The sequence below is a fragment of the Halyomorpha halys genome, unplaced genomic scaffold (assembly GCF_000696795.3).
Source record: "Halyomorpha halys isolate HHAL.00 unplaced genomic scaffold, Hhal_1.1 Scaffold389.1, whole genome shotgun sequence".
NCBI lineage: Eukaryota > Metazoa > Arthropoda > Insecta > Hemiptera > Pentatomidae > Halyomorpha > Halyomorpha halys.
Genome location: NW_027109532.1, coordinates 725,337 through 745,868, shown reverse-complemented (window position 1 = coordinate 745,868; position 20,532 = coordinate 725,337). Strand labels below are relative to the sequence as shown.

Below are 20,532 nucleotides of genomic sequence, written 5' to 3'. Positions count from 1 at the left end.
AAGGCTGTGTATGAAACATTAATGAGCTCTTTAGTCAGTAGCGTAGTCAAGATTTCGTACCAGGGAGGGGGTAAGAGGGTTCCTGTCAAAAATTTAGTTTTATGAGTCCCACCTAAACCTGGACCCTTCACTCAGAAAATGTCAATAAACTTGGAAGAAATTGTTCAATTTTTTTTTTAATTGCCCTAAAACTCTTCCAAACTTTTTTATATACAATATTCAAGAGTTACGATCTACTAACCGACTTTAATACGTTAACGTGGAAAGGAATATATTCCAGAAAAATAATAGTTTCAACAAAGTTAGCATTAGACGGCTTTAAGTACCATTTTGGGTATGTTATTTATTTTTTCTATGCCTAATTATATTATTTATGAAACAATATAAAACAAAGCCGTGGGTGTATCAAACAACTTTCACTTTCCATCCTACACACATCCCTAAGTTTTGTGTACATTGGTAGAATTGTGTTGAACTTGTCACTCACTATTTTTGAGATTGCGAAAAAAAAAATGTAGGAAGGCGAAATTTTTTTTTGGCTGTTATAAAAATTCATACTTTAGTTTTTTCTTGGGGGTTGGATTAACGGATATTAGCTTTGTTGTTGCTAAAACTACAAAAGTAAAGAAATAATAACGAAGCTGTACTCATATGAATGCAACCGGAAGAGATCGAGCGGTCTCGGCTTTTTCCGATTCTAACTCCTTTTTCTTCTTCAATTATTTATCAAATTCTTTAAGATTTTATATTCGTCCATTGCTTATTATTGCTAACAATTAGAACTGGTTATTTATTTCAAATATGAAATTAAAGGTATTTGAGAGAAAGTTTATTTTTAAATTAGTCGTTTGATCCCTGTCAAACTATTTATATAAGGATTTTTAAGAACAAATAATTTTAAAATGATTTACTGGGTTTATTTAAAATCATTAGAGTAGTATACAAGAAAACCTAAAAAGTGAGAAATTAATTTTATAAAGTAGAGCTTCCGGTTTACTAATTTTATCAAAAAAGCAACTGTCACATCCCAAGCATTTATTCAGCTTTAATGTGCTATTTCAGTATATTCTTCTTACTTCTTCGGGACTAATTTTATGGATTAGATAAAATAATTTGTATCCAAGTAAAGTCTCAAATATACTTTATTATTACTTTAAATGTCTTAAGTTCAAAAATTTATCTGTAGGAAATTTTAACGAAATAAATACTGTAACATACGAGGCATATACCTGCTCTAAATATATAATTTTAGTTTCATCTTAAATTCCTTTTTAAGCTGGGCTGTTAACACACACAAAGAAAATCACCAACTATTTTATGAGACTTAGCTATTTGGACTCAAGGGATTAAAACGTGTATTTCTGTCGAAAACGAGAATTAGAAATTTTTCCCTCACTATAGGTGACGCGATATATTCCATATATCGGCAAGATGATGAAAAAATATTTATATAATTTTTGTTTACAGATAATAATAATAAAAAATATTTTGTAATTTTGTGGAGAGGGGGTTTTATCATCCTGAAACGTAATGATTTCTTGAGAAGAAGCCATAACCAAACGAATTATTTAATGCATTTATAAATTCTATTAATTTATTTTTTTCTTACTATGTATGAAATTATCTTTTACAATCTTTATTGGTTTTAAATAATTACGACTTTTACAGATTTTGGCACATTATTTTTTTATTTTTTTTCCTTACTTATTAGCATATTAATAAGATTAGTTTGAGTTGACTGTCATAGCATGGAAGGACACACGTCCTTTAATTCGCTGGGATAGTAAGGGAAGTGGTGGTTGAGTACAGAATCTATTATCGTTGAGAGTAGACATTATATATAAGTTGCTTTGTGACACGGTAAGTGGTGTTAAGAGATTGGCCACTTCGATTTGATGTATTTTTCCCCATTCCATCCCAGCCCCAATTTATTTCTGTTAAGTTAATATACCCCTAGCTTCTATTATATACATACATATATTAATAAGTTCACTCCTCAAGTAATTATTACAATACTAATAATTTAATTTATTATATTGAAGAGAATAAAACAATCTGGCACAAATTAAGGACATTGAGTATTAGTGTTCAAATATTAATTCATACAATATATACATAAATAAAAGAAATAAAATTAGTTTAAAATAATAATAATAATAAATAAATACATAAATAAACGATAATAGTATCTTGATTTGAATATGAATCTATATAAAAAGTATAATAAAATAAAACTAATCACATAATTAAAATAAAATAATTTATTAAATTCAATTTCTTAACTTATCAAATACTCGATTTTGGCTCGTTCGTCTAGGAGTATTTTGGTCCCTGAAGGATGAGAGAATTTTATGTAGTTAATTATTTACTTCAAATATAGATGTTTACTAGAGAAGGCATTAATAATCAATATAACAACTTTAATGCACCATGGGTTAATATTAAAAAATATATAAATGATGAAATATTTATTAAACAATAAACAAATAAATTAAACACCTGATAGTGAATCTATATAATATAACCTCTTAATAAGTTATTTTATTGATTTTTCTGAATCTCTCTTTATATGAAATTAAAATATAAGTTATGACGATATTCTCTGATTTAAAAAAAAAATTATAATGTTGTATTAAATTCAAATAACTAATTATCTTTATAAATATTGATTTTATTTAATGATCAATTGAATTATAATCATACATTGGCCATTAATATATTCTCAACGTATTGGTTAACCATTAATTTATAATTTAAATTGTATTTTGTAATTATTAATTATCTTTTAATTACAAAGCGCTTTTTAAAATAATGGTTGTTCAAATAATTGCAATAGTAATTTGATTATAAGTGTACTTGTTGTTTATCTGATAATGCATTTTTGGGTACATACATTTTTTACTCTCTTTATGACCCCCTTTCTGGTCATTTTTGAAATACGAGGGGGGGCTCCACAGGTTTATCCACAGGGTACCACCCTATTCTAACACTATGGTAGGGAATTCATTTCGTGGGATCGCCACAGAAATAAAAGTCGTCTCCCCAGGCCGGGTTGTAACCGGCACCACTGCAGTTCCTAGGTTGCTAAGACCTACAGCTCAATTCCCCGAGCTACGGACAGCCCTTGGAGTACTTATACGTGTCTAATACACAATTTGTTTTAATAATTCAGTATTATTATATTAAATCTAAAGCATTTTATTTTGGCCACTCAAAAGTGGAAAATTTGTATTTTTAAACATACAAATGTTCGATTTTAAACATAAAAAGTTAAAGTTGTGCAATTTTCCCGAAAGTATAGATAATTTATTTTAATAATTCAGTATTATCACATTAAATCTAAATCACTTTATTTTGGCTCAAAAGTGGAAAATTTGTATTTTTAAACATAAAAAGTTAAAATTGTGCAACTTTCCGTAAAATAGAAAAAAAAGTGAAATTTTAATATTTTATACCGTAGATCGTGAATCGGATAGACAATAAGCTTAAAACATGTTACACAACGGATCGTAATGTGTTATAACATGGCAATCAGTTTTCTATATAACTTTTTTTACCTTTTATTAAACATTTTGAACTTATCATAACTCAGACGAAAATGTTCCATTAGAATTCCGTTGTTAAGTAAACCATTTTTAATATCACTTTTCTGGTTGTATGTAGTAACAATATTTGAAGCCAAGTCTGAGAGGCGACTCATTTGTTCTTCCAAAATTATATAGTCGATGTTGAGACACATCAGGATGCTTTTCACCACCGGTAAAAGATTATTAAAATTGACGTGGATAAAAAAAAAAAATTGTAAATTTTATTGAAAATTATATTTTACTTTGAGAATTCCGGAATAAAGGAAGTAATTTTACCATAAAATTGTTTATGCTATTCCAGAACATCATGAAAAAAAAAAAAAAAATGGAAACAGCAAGACGCAGTGGGACGAATCGCTTGATTCTCCTGATTGGCTGCTCCCAGTTATTCTCTTTTTATAATTTTAATTTAAGCGGAAAAACCGATTTTTCGTCTCACAACCGAAGTAAAAAAAATATTATCTTTAAAATCCGCTTGGGAGCAAACTCCAATGAAGTAGGATTTAATTCTTACTCATCTATCAGAACTACATACCTACCTACTTGTAACCGCATATAGTCGATTTTTTAGACAGCATAGCCATTTTTCGTAAAGCACATTTATGAAGATATCCCCATATTAATCAAAAATCAAAGGTTACAAACTATTATAGCATTATTCTAATTGAATCATATTTTGCTTAGTACAGTTAGACCGCAATAAGTTGCTAAAAAGGGACAAAAAAGCAATCGAATAAGTGAAAATTGTGGAAAGAATTAAAATAGGAAGACATGATTCTCTGTTTGATTAAAATGTGGAAGACTCGAGGTGCTGTTTCTGATACAGTTGCTTCAAACATGACTTGATGCCTCGGGAATGTTCCGGTACTTTCTTATATCTATAGATCGATGCTAAGAACTCGATGACCTTAAAATAAAAGTTTAAAGTTCGTACTTGTCCGGGAACTTAAGCGTTCCACTGTACGCCAGTTTCATATATACAGTTGTTCTACATACTACATACCATAATGAGCATTTGTCACTTTTAAAGTTGGCTTTAGTATGTACGAATACCGTATTGTTATAAACTATCGGAGCAAGAATGTTTTTCTAATAAACTATATTTTATTCAACTTCTCTCTCAAAGCGATTTAGCTTACGATCCACGTGGCCACTTCAACAATTTATCATGGATCAAATACGATCAAGGTTGATGAGAGGATTATAGCGCTCATTAGCTAAATCTTTGAGATCTTGATAATCTAAATTCTTTACTCAAAATTTCAATAGATAGGTTTAAAGATATTCAAGTATCTAAGTTGTTCATTAAGAACCCTTGCAGGGATTTTGAGATAATTTTCATTTTCTTTCTCCAGTGAAACTTAAAAAAAGGTCATTGGTAAAAAGGGAGAGCAAATCAAGTAGAGAATAAGGTGGTTACGGTCCGGATGAAATCTCCCAAAATCCCAATATAAATGTGAAAGTATTTTGGAGAGGATAATACAGAACCCTTACTCCTAAATGTAAAAAACCGTGGCCTACAGTATCCTTCAATAATTCTCCACTTATCCCAGTCGAACAGATTCGCTACCTAAGACTATATCTGGACTAATTAATAGATCTTGGAATCCTCATATAAGACTGAAAACTGCTTGTCGATTCCAAATTAGAAATTATCGTCATTGTTTACTTGATCATAATAAGGCCTATGAGGACTTGAATTGAGCTTCGTGGCTGCACAAAATCCATCGAATTCCTCTTATCAAATCCTTACAATTGAGAATCCTTCGTAGAATCCTTGATACTCCATAATTATTACTTAAAAAATCATCCATAAGAACCTCAATGTTCAATATGTTGCTGTTTTAGAACCAGATATCAATCCTTCCGCGATAAACACCCATATTTGCTTCTAACATTGCTTCCTCTTCAACACTTGATAATCCTCCTAGGTGTTTGAAAAAAACATGACCTCGAGATCTCTTACTCTGGAAACGCAATTGAAGTTGCAGCAATGGGTAGATTCTCCACAAAACTGTGCCATGTTATTGTAATGTAACTTACATCAAATTTACTTGTATATTTTTTAATAAAGTTCTGAATTTCAATATAATAAATGAACCTAGAAGAGGACCTCGGGAAACTTGGAGGGACTGACTTGAGAAGAAAGGCTCTGGCAACAGGAGATAGGAAGGGAATAGGAAGAGTGTTCCATATTACCAAGATTACCATTTTTGAAAAGGATAAAAAAAAACATTGTTCCATCGAAAATCGCTTAGGGCAGATTCTTCTAACGAAAATTTCGTGAGGTTCCATATTTAAAGTAGGTACCACCTCCTTCACTGGATAAATACTTTACATTATTTACCGTTCATATATTTCCAAATTACATATTTCTACGAACATTGCTTTTTCTACATTACTTATTTTTCCTTTTTTTTATGGGTCGTATATTTCAGTCTACGATTCTCACATATCTTATATTTCGCACGTTTTCGACTTAACCCAGGATGAAGGCTAAAACGGTGCGAGATATGAAAGTGGTGAAGTTCACCTTGCTATGTGTTTGTTCCCTGGTCCCTTCCCCAACCTTCTCAGAGCGAAGGCAGATGGGAGAGAGGGATTCTTCGGGCTAGGTCGCCCACGTAGGCTTCCACCACGAGGTACATGAACTACCGTTTCCATAGAATTCATTCAGACTTTTAGTAATCCCATTTTTCCAATACGGTGTTGGGTAAAATAGAACCCCTCTTATAAAAAGAGGGGTTTTATCTTTATTTTGTGCAGGGAATATTTTTTTTATTTTGGAAGTAGGAATCCATATTCTTATATACACTTTACCAAAATTCTATAACACAACTTTGACTTTTATTACTCAATAAAGAATAAAGATACTTTAGTACCTAAAAACTGAAAAAATCCATAATTGAACTTGCACAGTCAGTTTGGAAATTAATATTAATACAGACCATAAATTTATATTTCAACCCAAAAGAAATATACTCACTTATAAACAAAATGGTGTCTCACAACAGCAACTTATCTGTTTATTATATTATTATTTTTTTTTTTTTTTAAACCACTTACTCCCTAGATCTTTGTGTTTGTATAAATAAAGCTTCTTTACTTTCAGTATTGCATGCGGATTCGAACACAGTCGCTTGTCTAGATGTCCGAGGTAACGGATCCTTTCGACTGGGATAAGTGGTGTATTATTGAAGGATATTTACGTAGGGCAGGGTTTTTTCCACCTATACTTAAGAGGAAGGGTTTTGTATTACCCTCAACAAAATTCAATGGCCTAACATTGATTAATTTTTCTGTTGAAGCTTTGTTAAGAGTTATGTTTCTTTAATAATTGGAAAACGACCTTTAACATGCCTACACATTTCGGTTGGGAATCTACCCAGACCATAAATTTATATTTCAACCCAATAGGAAAACTATATTAACTTAACAACAGTGACATTTTTTTGTCTCATTTAAGAAAATTTTATAAATAATCTATACATATAAAAGGGAATGGACGAATATTTATCCACAATAAAACTTTGAATTACTGGACCGATTCACGTGCAGTTTTTTTCCAAATGTTCTCTGTCGCCACGGGAAGGTTTAAAAAGGTTTTTTTTCTCATGGTTATTGTACACCAATCGATTCGTCTCTTTCTGAAGAATAAGAAAATAATATATCTGATCCTATTAAGGTATATAATATTTTTAAAAAATATAAAAACATAATGTGGCTAAGGGTAAAGTATGTCAACATTTTTTTTCTTAGGAAAAAGCATTTCATATTCGTATTTAGTGTCATTTCAAACTACCAAATACCATTTCTCAAGGAAATTGAAAAGTGGAAATTGTTCACCTTGATTTATTTGGAGAATTTTTTCAATTCAAGCTGAATGTCGGCTCTTTCAGCCGACATCAACTAAATAAATAAACATTTAGCTAGATTTCAACTGAAATTTACAGATTTCAAGCCATGTATTTTCGTAAGTTCATGGCAATCAAAAGTAAAATTCAATAATTATTTAATTTCTAGAATAATTAGTATAATATATTATTTCACATAGAAACTCTTTTTAATGGTCAATATATACTTTATCTATTCACCATATTCACCGAAGAAGTCTGGAACTTGGAATAAACAAGAAGATTAATGGAGATAACGAGGCATCCTCTGGAAGACCCAGCCCTCCATCTCGTACCATTAGTTTCTAATGTTTGCTTTTAAGAATGCATGATAAAACCTTGTCCATTTTAGATTTCTGTGTTATCTTTGGAATAAATATACAGTTAAATTAAATTTCTGTATGTACATTACTGTAGAGTGCTATTACAATATAAAACTACTGTAAAAATGTAAAAAATAAAATTTTCGAGTGATACTTTTGTCCATTTTCTATTTAAATATTTTTTAGAGTTCCTCATAGAGGGGTTCAGTACTTTGTAAGCAAGTACTGTTACCAGACCAACGGTTGCGCAATGAGGCGATTTGGTCAGAATCACGCTCCACCGCTACATATTTCCATAAGCAAGGGTACCAAAAATGTGTTTCAAAACATCCATTTATTTATTGTTCAAGTTTGAGAAACTTTCCCCTGCTAAATATTCTATAAGTAGGTAAGTGAATGTAAAATATGACGATTGACATAAAAACCTTGGAAATATTTATTATTTTATTTATTTAATTATAACATTATTACTCATTAATGGTAACAATGAAATATGGCTAAATATATAAAATTAATAATACTTAGGAGAATTTTTTTTTACTACGTTGTAAGTCACCACCTAAACTGCTGGTTACAAAATTTATTTTGTAAACCGTGTTTTGATCAAATCATCAATCGATTCCACTTGTAAGTCGTTATGCCATTGGCTGTTTTTTTTAAATTAAGAGGGGTCTTCTTCGATTCTCAGGACTTTGTTCTGGAACGATTGCAATTTTTGTATTTTATTACAGGATGCCTCTCCCCAATCTTCACGCCGAACAACAATAATGACCTAAGGATTATTAAAGCACAATAGTTGTTTCTGGTTTTAATCTAGATTTTCTGTTGATGATAGGATACAGCATTACTAATCTTGCGTAGGTTTGGGTTAATTGTGTGACGATCAAGATGAACTCCGAGGTATCTTTATGTTTCCTTGGCAGGTCCCCATTGTAATTCTTTACCTCAGAGAATCAGATCGGGTGGCTCCTATAGGCTTCTAAGAAGAAAAATTGTTTAAGTTTATTTTTTAACGTTGAGACTGATGAGATATATATATTTTTTAAATTTATTTATTTATATTTACAACAGTATTCAAAATGTATACAACAAATAATTTAATGTTAGTTATACAATGCCATGGATACAGACATGTGGAGAATCTATATAGAACTCCAATAACATTTCAAGAGGAGAAGATTTCGAGCAAATCTTCTTTTAAGATGCCCAGGAGAATTATCAGGTAATGAAGGTGAAGCCAGGTGGGTTTGGGTTGTTAGGAAGTCAATCATGGAAGGATTGGTATCTGGTTCTTGTCGATTCGGTATATGGAATATTGAGTTCCTGATGGATGACTTGATTTGTGACAAAGTAAGGAGCATTAAGGCTTTTGGATTATGAGGATTGGATACGATAGGAATTCAATGGTTTAGTGGAGACCTAAAGTTCAACACCGTAAGTCCAGATAGCCCTTATTAGTCATATAAATAAGTCTTTTGTAATTAAATTAAAGTTAAGAGCATATAGTTATTAAGTTTTTATTTAAATTTTTTATTTATATTCATAAAACCTCTTGTTGTTCATATATTTGGAACAGCTGTGGTGGAGCTGTGTCAAAGTGATACACTGTTTCCATTTGGTGTGGTCTGAGACTGATGGTGTGGGCCATGTTATCTTTTGATTACATTTATTCATGAGAGGAATTCGATGGTTGAGTGGAGCCAAGAGTTCAACTCCGTTATGTTCGGATAGGCTTTATTATAGTCATATAGACTAGTAATTTTTAATTAGTTGGAAGACTATTTGTCTAGTAAGTGTTGTAATAGTCGCAATCGACTGACAGTTTCTTATCTTTAGTCTTATATAAGGAAGTAGCGAATTTTAATTGTTCCGATTCCGAATCTAATTTAATTTAAGATTTCTATTGAGGTTGATTTTTTTTTTCTTTTTCGCTTTTACTAACATGATTACAATAGAAAAATTTAGGTAGGAAGGATTTTGAGAGCGGAATGGTTTAGACAAAGAGACAGACAGAGCTGAAGAGAGAGAAGAGGCTGAAGTATAAGATATAGGGCGGACGGGCCCATCATCTATCGACCCACTACCTCACCCCCCCTCCCACCCCGCAGCTCCGAAATGGGTCACATGGACCCACCAAACCTCAACCTCATACCTCCCCCAAATATTGCAGACCAAATACTCTTAATTTTTATTCTTTCTGATATTTTTTTAAATTAATTTTATATCGTTTACATATGTTTAATTTCAGATGCATCTAACGTCATTTTTTTCGGGGAAGAGGGGGGGGGGTTATTATTTTTCATAAGAAACATTTGAAATCGAGCAAGAAAAAAAAGAAAGAAATTAAAATCCACAAAATTTGAGGTTTTGAGTTTTAATTTCACGTACCTACCTATGAATTAAATTGATTGTGAAAATTATCAATGATAACAAACGTTTTAAGGCCCACTTTATCTAAATTAACAAGTCTCAAAAAATCTGTGTGTGTTTGTATGACTACACTGTTAGTAAAAAAACAAAAATTTAACTAAAATTTTGCCAAAATGACCTACCGGAAGTGACACTTTATAAAACCGATTTTACACTTTTTTTTACCATTTTCTTTAAATATCTGTAATAATTTTGTAATTGAAATATTCACAACTAAAAATTAAGTGGTATTCCATACAAGCTAGGTCTTATCCTAATTGAAGTGATTATTAAATTAGGCATTATTGCTGATTAAATTATCAGCAATTATTAATAGCAGCTAAACTTCTTTTAATTTGGTCGTTTGAAGTAATTAACTATCTATTATTGTTAGAAGAAATAAATAATGGATAAATATAAAGTATGAATTAATCCGTTAAATAAAGTAGAAAATAAATATTTTTATATCATAGGCCTTATCAGTCATATGATTATTCTTTTGTAATTAGATAGAAGTTAAAAACATACAATTACAAAGTATTTATTTAATAAATTTATTTATATCCATAAATACTTGTAATTTGTTATTTAAATATTTGGAACAGCTCTAGTTGAGATGTGTCAGAGTGACACACTATGTCTATTGGCTGTGCCTTGAGACTAATGATGTGGGACGTGTTTTCTTTTGATTTCATTCATCCCATCTTTAGTATTTGTTTCTCGGGGTCAAATTAATTCAATGCAGTTATCTTTTGTTCCTTATTGAGTTGTTGCTCTTTTATACTAATTTACTTTTTAAAAAACTTTGTTAATTGTACTTAATTATGCTTTATTACTGTAACTTACTTGGCCGGAATTCGAAATTATTCAATTTTGCAAAACGCAGGCTGTTCAGCACTGTTTATTCGCTGACTAAACTTAACTGTCTTCTGAGAAACTTATGAAACAACGGTTTATCATTTAATGAATTAATTATTATATCAGTGAATAACAAATAATTAAGACATAATAACAATTTAGATCTTTCTTTTGTAATTTATGTATAGTTTTCGAGTTATTTTAAACAATTCATGGAGAAATTTACTGGTTTCCATGAGAACCTTCCCAAATATCTTTAAAACACTAATACTTTTAAAAGTTCAATATGTCGTATCGTCACTAGTAATGGTACGATTTCGATGATTTTTGCATTAAATATTTTTTTAAAAAAAACATTTATTTTCACATTAATATTATAGTTATCCTGAATATAATTTAGAAAGTTTCTACTTCAAAAAGCTTAGCAATTATATAATGAGATATAATTGTTTTATAATGAAATTATATCATTTCAATTGTAATATGCTCTCGATTATGATTCGCTACGTTAGAAGAGCTCTCGATATTACTCAGACGTCATGAGTGTAAGCTGACGTCAATTGCTGAGTAGTTGCAATTGAGAAATCTGAAATTTGAAGTACTTTATTTATTTACACAATTAATTTTTTTGAAGGCGGACTTTCGTAAAAACCATTCCCTAATATATTAAATGTCTGAAGTCCCAACAAGATTTAGTACAAGAATTTATCTTTTTGTCTTGGTTAATATGTTAGCAAATATTTGGTTTTGAATAACTGAATAGGCTGTGGGGTACCTAGCGTATTCGTTGCCCCTAATTATTTTTTCATCATTTTATTTGAGTAATAAATATGATGCAAATAATTATTTTGGATACAAACTTATACCTTAATTTGTAAAAATAGTTAAAAAATCATTCATTTGTTGTCTAAATAGAGTATTCTACCTTCCATTGAACACATCATACCTATGTTTATTGTTTTACGATCCCAAAATAGAAAAAAAAATCTATTAAGTTTTAAGATCGAATTGGTGTAAGTTTGTAAATTGAAGAAAACTTGTTTATTGTAAAAAAAAAAAAAGAAAAGTAAAATTAAATTGCATAATCTTCCAGTTTGAAGTAAAAGTGATTTTTCAGGAGATGGAAGAAATGAATACAAAAATTATTCAATTTATGGAGAAGGCGTAAAGGAATACGTTATAGTCAAGTATTTTGACTCATTAATTTATATTGTATAATACAATTGTTCAGATTTATGTTATTATACTAATTTTTCATAATAAGAATTTTTTTTCTTTTTAAAAATTGTTTTCTTAACTATGAATTATTTCTGGAATCTACCAAAAAACATCCCAGGGAAATTTTTAGAAAAAGTAAATGAATACTTTAATTAAAAATTAATTTAATTAATTGTAATTTTAGAAGTTTTATATAATCAAATTATTTTTTTTTCACAAATAAAAACTATAAAAAGATATAATATTATTTTATTTCAAAATTTTCATTAGTAGTACCAATTAACAAAAGGCTTTGTGTAAGTAATCGATTCATATGGGTCCAAGGCAATCGATTCTATTTCGATTTAATTAAATTTATATTAAAAATCTACCAGGTTAAAAATCTACTATAAAATCATTTCTTAAAAAATTACATCGCAATATAAATATATTCATTAATCTATCTATGTATATCCTGTCAAATAAATAAGGAAATTCAGCACGACTGGGAGTGTGAGTGACAGCACAACTCGATAATCATGTTATGAAACTCCTTGTGAACTTGTAAAATGTCCAGACAGCCATTTGGTGTCATGGGGAAGGTGTTTATTAATGGATGTAAAGACCTTGTATATGATATAAATTTACCTATCAAAAACAAAATCCCTAATTAAAGTTAAAGATTGGTAATATAATTTAGTTGTGTACTAGAGGATATGCTAATGAAATTTCTATAGTTGTAATCTGATTTTTATAGTTAATTAAATAGGTTCTCCTAATTAATAAAATCTAATAACGTACTTAGAATTTATCATACATTCAATCATCATATTTTTCTGACATTCGAGTTAAACACGAGAATTGTATCCGTCAGGCAATTTGTAATGTCAGTTATTCTGGATTATTTTTTACAGGGGATAAATTTTTCTTCCTTACCTTCCAGAGGACTTCTTTGGAGACTGATGTTCTTCAACGATGCGCCGGTGTTATATGTCTTCATCTAGATTCATGAAATGTCAGGAAGAGAAATATACTCACACAAAAAAAAATATATATATGATATGATATTCTGAAGAAGCTGAAAAAAGTTTAAAGCGAAATGCACTTCGAATAGGAAACTAGAATAGTCTAGACATCATGATATAATTGAAAGAATAATAAATAAAGAAATATCTGGTTATTTAAAGATAACCATTATATTTATGGTTAAATAGATTTATTTACTAATAAAATACCACGATTTTTCAATAGCAAGAAGAGTGCCACAGTAGGAAAACTTTTCGTTTTTTCCGTTTTTACCTTAAAATATTTTCCATTGACAAATATGTCTTTAAAACCATAAACACAAATGGCTTTAAAAGATACATAAACAAATATCAATATATTTTTAGTTTAGCTTCTAAAATTAAAAATATTTTTAATTCATTATTAAATTGTTAAAAAACGAAGCTTAACCACTTTTTATTAAAAAAAAAAAAAAAACAACATTCACAAAAGCAATTTTCAGAATGGACATTTTATTAATGAAACGGGGGATGGAAATATATAAAACTAAATTGACAATAAACCTTTGTCTTCTATCAAATGAACGTTGAATTGTTTATATATAAGGCCGTGATCAGCAAAATTCGCTAGTTCCACTCCAAATGAATTTCGGGAAGCGCAAAAAAGTTAAAGATTCGTTAAACTGAGTCTTGTGGGGTTAAAAACAATTTGATTTGGCGAAGTTGGAGTCCTAAAGCGCGCGGAATGGAAAAAAAGTTTCTTCCAAGAATTGATTAAATCCTTTAAATTTAGATTAGATAAAGCGGGTTTTTCGATATAAAACTTTGGATATAAAGAGTTTTTCACTAGGTAAAGGAGGGACCGTCTCAATAAAAACAAAAAAGTCACAGAATAACATTTTCATTATAAAATAACGGAGGCATATTTAAACGCATTATTTCAATTTTTTGTTCAAATGAACAGGTTCACACCTATCAAACACGGCTTTATGATTATTTAAATGGTAAAAAAAAAAAAAATGATAAACGTAGTGTTATAAATAATGAATCGATAAATTTAACGATTTTTTTAATAAAGCACATCAGTTTTGTCGCGTCATTATTCAACGTTCAAGTGTAGATGCATTGGTAATAAGCACTTGAGACTTAAATTATAAAAAATAAGGGTTAATGATGATACAAGTTCGAATTTTCCATCCCGTTAAAGGTTCAATAGTGGTGAGTTTCTTTAGGAAAGATCAGGACGAAAATAAAGGGAGTCATAGATGAGTTGTTTCAGCCGCTAACCAAAAATTCTCCACGTGAACGAGATATTCAGCTTGATGAGATAAGGAAGTATGTTTGGATTTTAGTGTTTTAAGACGATTTTTTTGGAACTTTTACATACACTTTTTTTAATAATTTTTTAATTATCCTTTAGATACTTTACAAGATGCCTAATTTTCGATCCAATGTGAAGTTAGCCCCCCATCGTCAAATTTTTGTAAATTTTTATAGTTCTATTAGCCTCCCCTATGAGTTCTAAAAATTATTTTTAATAATTGAAGTGCTAATATTTATAGTAATAGTTATAGGGTGTCAAAGTAAAACAAAAACCGCGCGTGTATTTAAATTGTATTTTTCGTATCTTAAACAGAAATATTTTATAAAAGTACTGAAAACTCTAAAATTATTAGGGGGTTATCACAACTCGAAGAATTTTTAATTTTCACCACCTCTCAATATGTAATATTTTTTTAAAATTTCTTTTAGCTTCCTAATACAATTATCACTAATAATCAAAGATCTAAATTTGATAGCAAAAGAGTTATAGATAGTTCAAGTTGCACGCTGCGTGAAGTTAGCCGCGCTCATCTTTGGTGTTCATCATGTCTTAAGCAACAGAACTATCTCTGTAAATAATCTAGAACTCTAACGGGGTCTTACAGAGCTCTAAAAAATTGTCAAAAATTTAGCAGATGGTGGACCAATTTCTTAGAGGATATATTTCGTCATCAAAAAACTCATTTTTCCAGCAGTAGATACGTCTAGTTAAGACTAAATATTTGTTAATTTGTGAAATTTTGACTTATTAGAAATTTACGAATCGAGGAAATAACTTTTTTAAATCAGCCTTTTTTTTTTTTTACTTTTATTTGAATACTCGAAGCAGCCAATAATATATTATGGGTATAATTAATCATACTACATATAAATATTAACTAAAAATTAGAAGTAAACAAATAATATTAATAAAAAAATACAATAAAATAATCAAGTATAAACTAAAATGGATAAAAATAAAATTATATATATACATTATAAATAAACAAAGGCGAATAATTCAGTTAAAAAATAGAAAATAAAAAAACTATTTAGGTAAATAATTAAAGAAAGTAAAAAAAATCTTACACATAATCATACCTATGTACAAGAAGCCTTGTTTTTAATTTTGTATTTTGGATTAGGTATACTTATAAAAAGGGTTCAAATCAATATAATAATTTAGATTAATGAATACAAAATAAATTTACAACACTGTAAAAAACAAGGCCTTCCACATTTGAAAAATGTTTTTATTAAAGTGAATAATAATTGAAAAAATATTTCATCATGATTCAGGTTCTTACAAATGGTAGGTTTCCCTTCTTACTTTTGATGTTTTAACGCTTTCTAATTCAGTTAAAAAAAATTATAATTGTTTATTTTTGATAAAATCTAAAGTTAATTACCTTTGAGAGAGGTTTACCAATCTAAAACTAATTTTGAAAAGAAAACCATGGGTAAAGTAAAATCATAATATTAAAAGAAATTGTTAAAATTCTTACTGCTAATGCATTTAACTCAATGCTTGTAATACAAGATCTTTTAATGGCGTCATGCATGGAGTCATAATCTTCAAACCCATATGTCATATATATGACAAGTCAACAGTCATCTTTATTTCCAAAAAAATGGATATAGCCAGTTTTGTAGGTCACGAATGCTTTCATGCATAAAGTGTATATAATTTATATTTTCTAGAAGACTAATTTTTAGAAGTTCATTTCGAGTTTCGCTTCCTGAGGTTATAACTATTCCTTTGTCGATTTTTCCATTCATGTCTGGCCTAAATGGAAGAGGTCATTAAGGACCAAACTAACTAATACAAAGCTACTAATACCGTCAAGCCCATATTGACCAGGTTTCTATTGATAATGAGATCAAAGAAAGAGTCGAAATAGGTCGACTGTTCGATATAAATAATCGTCCTCCAAGGAAAATATGCCGTCGTAAACTAAGGTTAAAAGGGGAAAATAATCAACAGAAAACAAAGTATGAACAAAACGGATGAATCATGCGATCGTAAAATTTTAGATTCAATACCGGATAATGGTGGCGAAACTAATCCTTACTCTTTCAGGTCCCGTTAATTAACAATAGGTTAATATTAATTATTGAGGATAATATCTCTGGTACGTTGTGCGCATCAAACAACCGCTTACGACTTTGAAAGGCCAAAATTTCAAACAATAAATTTTTATTTTTCCGTTGCTATAAAAATTTATAATTTTCGAAGAATAAATAACGGATTTCAACTTTGTTCCTGCCAAGAATACAACGGTTTAACACAATAGTCAAAACTACTCTATTCCTGCTCTCGCTAATTATTAGTTCATAATTAGGCATTTTTATAATTTAACAATATAGCGTGGTTAATTATTTCAAATAAACGAAATTAAAGGTAATTTTTTTTCTCTCAATTTGGCATTTAAGCCCCGTTAGACTATTTCAGTGTGGATAAGAACTTGCTTATATTTAAGATAACTTAGTTTAACAGTTATATACTGAGTTTCATCAAAATCATACGAGCCCTTTTTGATAAGATCAGAAAAAATGTGAAAGATCTGTTCAATAGAGTACAGACATATATCCGTCTCAAATATATAATTCCATTTTTTAACGACTTTTTGTTTTTGAGTTCAGATACACAGATCATTTTTATGAGACTTATTTCTTTGGACTCAGAGGACCTCCAAATGTGTATTTCCTTCAAAAGATTCAGACATGGTCAGAACTAAAATGCACAAAAATTAGGCACGAAGTAGCACATCCCACATTAATAGCCTACAGAAGGATAATTTAAATTAAAGTTGGTTAACACTGTTAGTTTGATTGACGCAACTGAAGCGCTCGTATGTGGTCGATAGAGGTAGCTTGAAAATATAGTTTTCTACAATTTCCTAACAATCTTTTTCCTTGTATTGAATGCATACTTTCCATCTTCCAACATCAATCAAATCCATCATTTTATTATTATTAAACATCAATCCAACATTTTATAAACTGAAGTGAACAATAGGAAAACAAGATGGCTGGGGAGAATAATAGATTATCCTTTAATAAATTAGAAACATTTTTAAATGAAATAGATGAATAAAAATAAAAAACTTTTTAGTTATATGGATGGGTACAAAAATTAGTTAAATAAAGTAATAGAGTGAATGGAAAAACAATATTTTAAAAAAGGAACAAGGGAGAAGAAATATGGCGAATAGGAAATGAAGAAAGTAAGAAATATTAGATACGAGAGAAAGAACTTACAGTAAAGGCAGAGACTCTGGCTAAACTGGTTAAATTGTAGATTGTGCCGGCAGAGTGCGGGCAAAAAAGTACGTTATGTAGGCAGGAAATAGTAACTGTCAAAAGAGATCGTTAAGATAAAATAGCAAATAAGAAATGAAATAAAAAATAAAAGTAGAGTTAAGGAGTAAAATACATAAAAAGTGTAAAATGCAAAAAAAATATTAGAGCCAATAGGTAAGAAAATAATATATTTTATTTTCGATTCAAGGTTATATGTATTACTAAATTTGTTAGTTTATTATTTCTTTTAGTTTTTATATTTCTCTGAATGATGGTTCTTATATCTTTTTGTTTTTTAGCCCTGATGATGACTTGAAATTCAGGTCGAAAGGTCGGCATGAATAAGTAATTTGTTGTTTATTTGCAGACCACACCCCCCGACCATACATATCTTTACTATGTTGTCGTGTTTTTAATAAAGTAATAAAATTATGTGATCTTACTGGGCGAATTAATTGTATTTTTTGTAATATTAAAATATTTAAAATTAGTTTGTTTGTTTGTTTAGTGGCGCCAAACTTCATTGGTCATCAACGCCATTTAAATTTTATTTAATTTTACTAATATTCGTTAAATTTTATTTATTTTTTAATTTGATTATTTTATTTATTTATTTATTTTTTTCCTTCCGATCAAGTTATATTTTTGTCAGTAAATTTTGTGATTTCAAAAACTGAAACACCAATTCTATTGCCTTATCATCGTCTCCAATGGTTTTTGAGATATCTTGGCTTAGTCCCAAGCTATTGAGGTGTGGTGTAAAATATGGGCATTGTTGGAAAACATGGCTTATTGTTAAATTGTTATTGCAATACTGGCAGTTTGGAGGCGTTTCTTTTGAAATAAGATAGGAGTGGGTGAGCCTCGTGTGACCTATTCTCAGCCTAGTCAGTACAACTCCCTCTCTACGGCATTTACGGCTGGAACTAATTTAAAATTAGTTTATTTGTTTTTATCTAATAATATAACTAATTGACGAGTCACTGTAATTTACAATTTATAGTTGAAACAAATCAATCGCAATAATATTTGACTAATATATTTTTAGACTTTCGAACAATTAATTAATACGCAAATTTTATTCTCTATTTTAATATTATGAAAAGTGTTACTGAAGATTTATTTATGGATTATTGGCTGTGAAATGTTCTTTAAGGTCCGTAGTATACTTTAGTAGAACGGGAAGACTCATCAGTTTGGATTTAGTCGGAAGAACTAGGGCAGGGGTGTTCCATCGACCACTCGACTAAAAAGAGTCAAAAGCCCTTCCTACCTCAGTTCACATCCAACGCTCATATTCCAATTCTCCTCTATTGTATTATCAATTTCCTTTCCTTTTATATACGTTTACAAAAGTAATATTACTCTGTCTCCTCCTCCTCTATTGTTAATAAACTTTGGACCAGAACACGTTCCTAGGTAACATAAAATAAAATTTGACTAAAAGTTATTTATTTATTCATAAAGATTAATTTTAGTAGCTTTTAAAATATCATTAAATACAGCACGTTATTGCCATATAAAGAAATTAAAATTTTAAGAACTTTACGGTATTCTTTTACTTTATATCCGTGTTTCTAACATTAAAAAATTTGAATATTTTTAATAAGTTAAGATTCAGCTTTCATAAGAAAAAGAAAAGAGGAAGAGGGAAAAAAGAATAAAACTTAATTAAGATAAGTATATAGGTATATTTAATATACTTAAAAGTAACCCAATAATAAATTGGCTAAAGGCTTAACCAGTTAAAAAACATATTTTACTTTGTTACGCCATTTTTTGTTTATCAAGGAATATATAGTTGCACAAAGTTATTACAAACAGAGGAGGAGAAAATAGAGTAATATTAACTTTGTAAACGGTTATAAAAAGAATTGAGAATACAATGGAGGAGAAAGTAATATGAGCGGAAAAATGCTGATCATGTTAATTTAAACAGGAGTAAATACCCTACAATTTTGGTTTTAATGATTTTTTTGTTTGTATTTTTTATGTTTTTATTTTTTCGAACGTTTTAAAGCAAGGAAAGTTGAAATCTTAAGTCAGAATGCTGTAAAAAAAAATTGGATTTTTTTTTAAATAGCTTTCAACAAATTTGAGTTGAAATTCGTAATCAGCCCTCGAAAACATAAAAAAACAAACTTCCATAATAATTATTTATTAGTGCTAAAGAATTATACCATTTCCACAATTATGAAACATTAAATTAAGTTCTAAAATTGATCAAAATACATTGTAATGTAAATAATTGAAATAATTTGAAAGTTTGTTTTTAGAGGAATAGGGTAACGGAAGAAATTTCAACATAATCAATAAAACCAATCTAGAAAGTAATGTTTAATTTTATTGGTTTCCATTTTTTCTTTTTTCATATTTTTATTTTCCTTTTAGACCTTTTTAAATATTGGATTTATTACCTTATTTTAAAAATAAACAAAATTGTTATATAAATATTAAAAATTTTCAAAGTACGTAGCATTAATTTAGAAAAGTGGAAATACTTGACGAATTCCTTCAAGTCGTTCTGGAAAAATAAATTGGTACTACTATTACAGGGTACTTTATATTCGGCATTTACAGCTTTCATAGTTTACCTCTCTCTCTCTCTCTCTCTCTCTCTCTCTCTCTCTCTCTCTCTCTCTCTCTCTCTCTCTCT

The 20,532-nt window shown here is 29.3% G+C and overlaps 1 protein-coding gene across 16 annotated transcripts in view; it reads right to left on the bottom strand.

Moving 5' to 3' along the window:
* Positions 1 to 20,532, bottom strand: part of PMCA (plasma membrane calcium-transporting ATPase 3) — a 728,428-nt gene that overhangs the window by 228,033 nt on the left and 479,863 nt on the right. The window contains exon 1 of one of the 16 annotated variants that reach the window (XM_014422761.2): positions 17,835 to 17,853. The exons of 14 other annotated variants lie outside the window; for them this stretch is intronic. The gene's annotated coding sequence lies outside the window, so the exon portion shown is untranslated. Of the gene's footprint in view, positions 1 to 17,834; positions 17,854 to 20,532 lie in introns of those variants that run through there. One more of the 16 variants, XM_067047710.1, reaches the window with a different exon arrangement.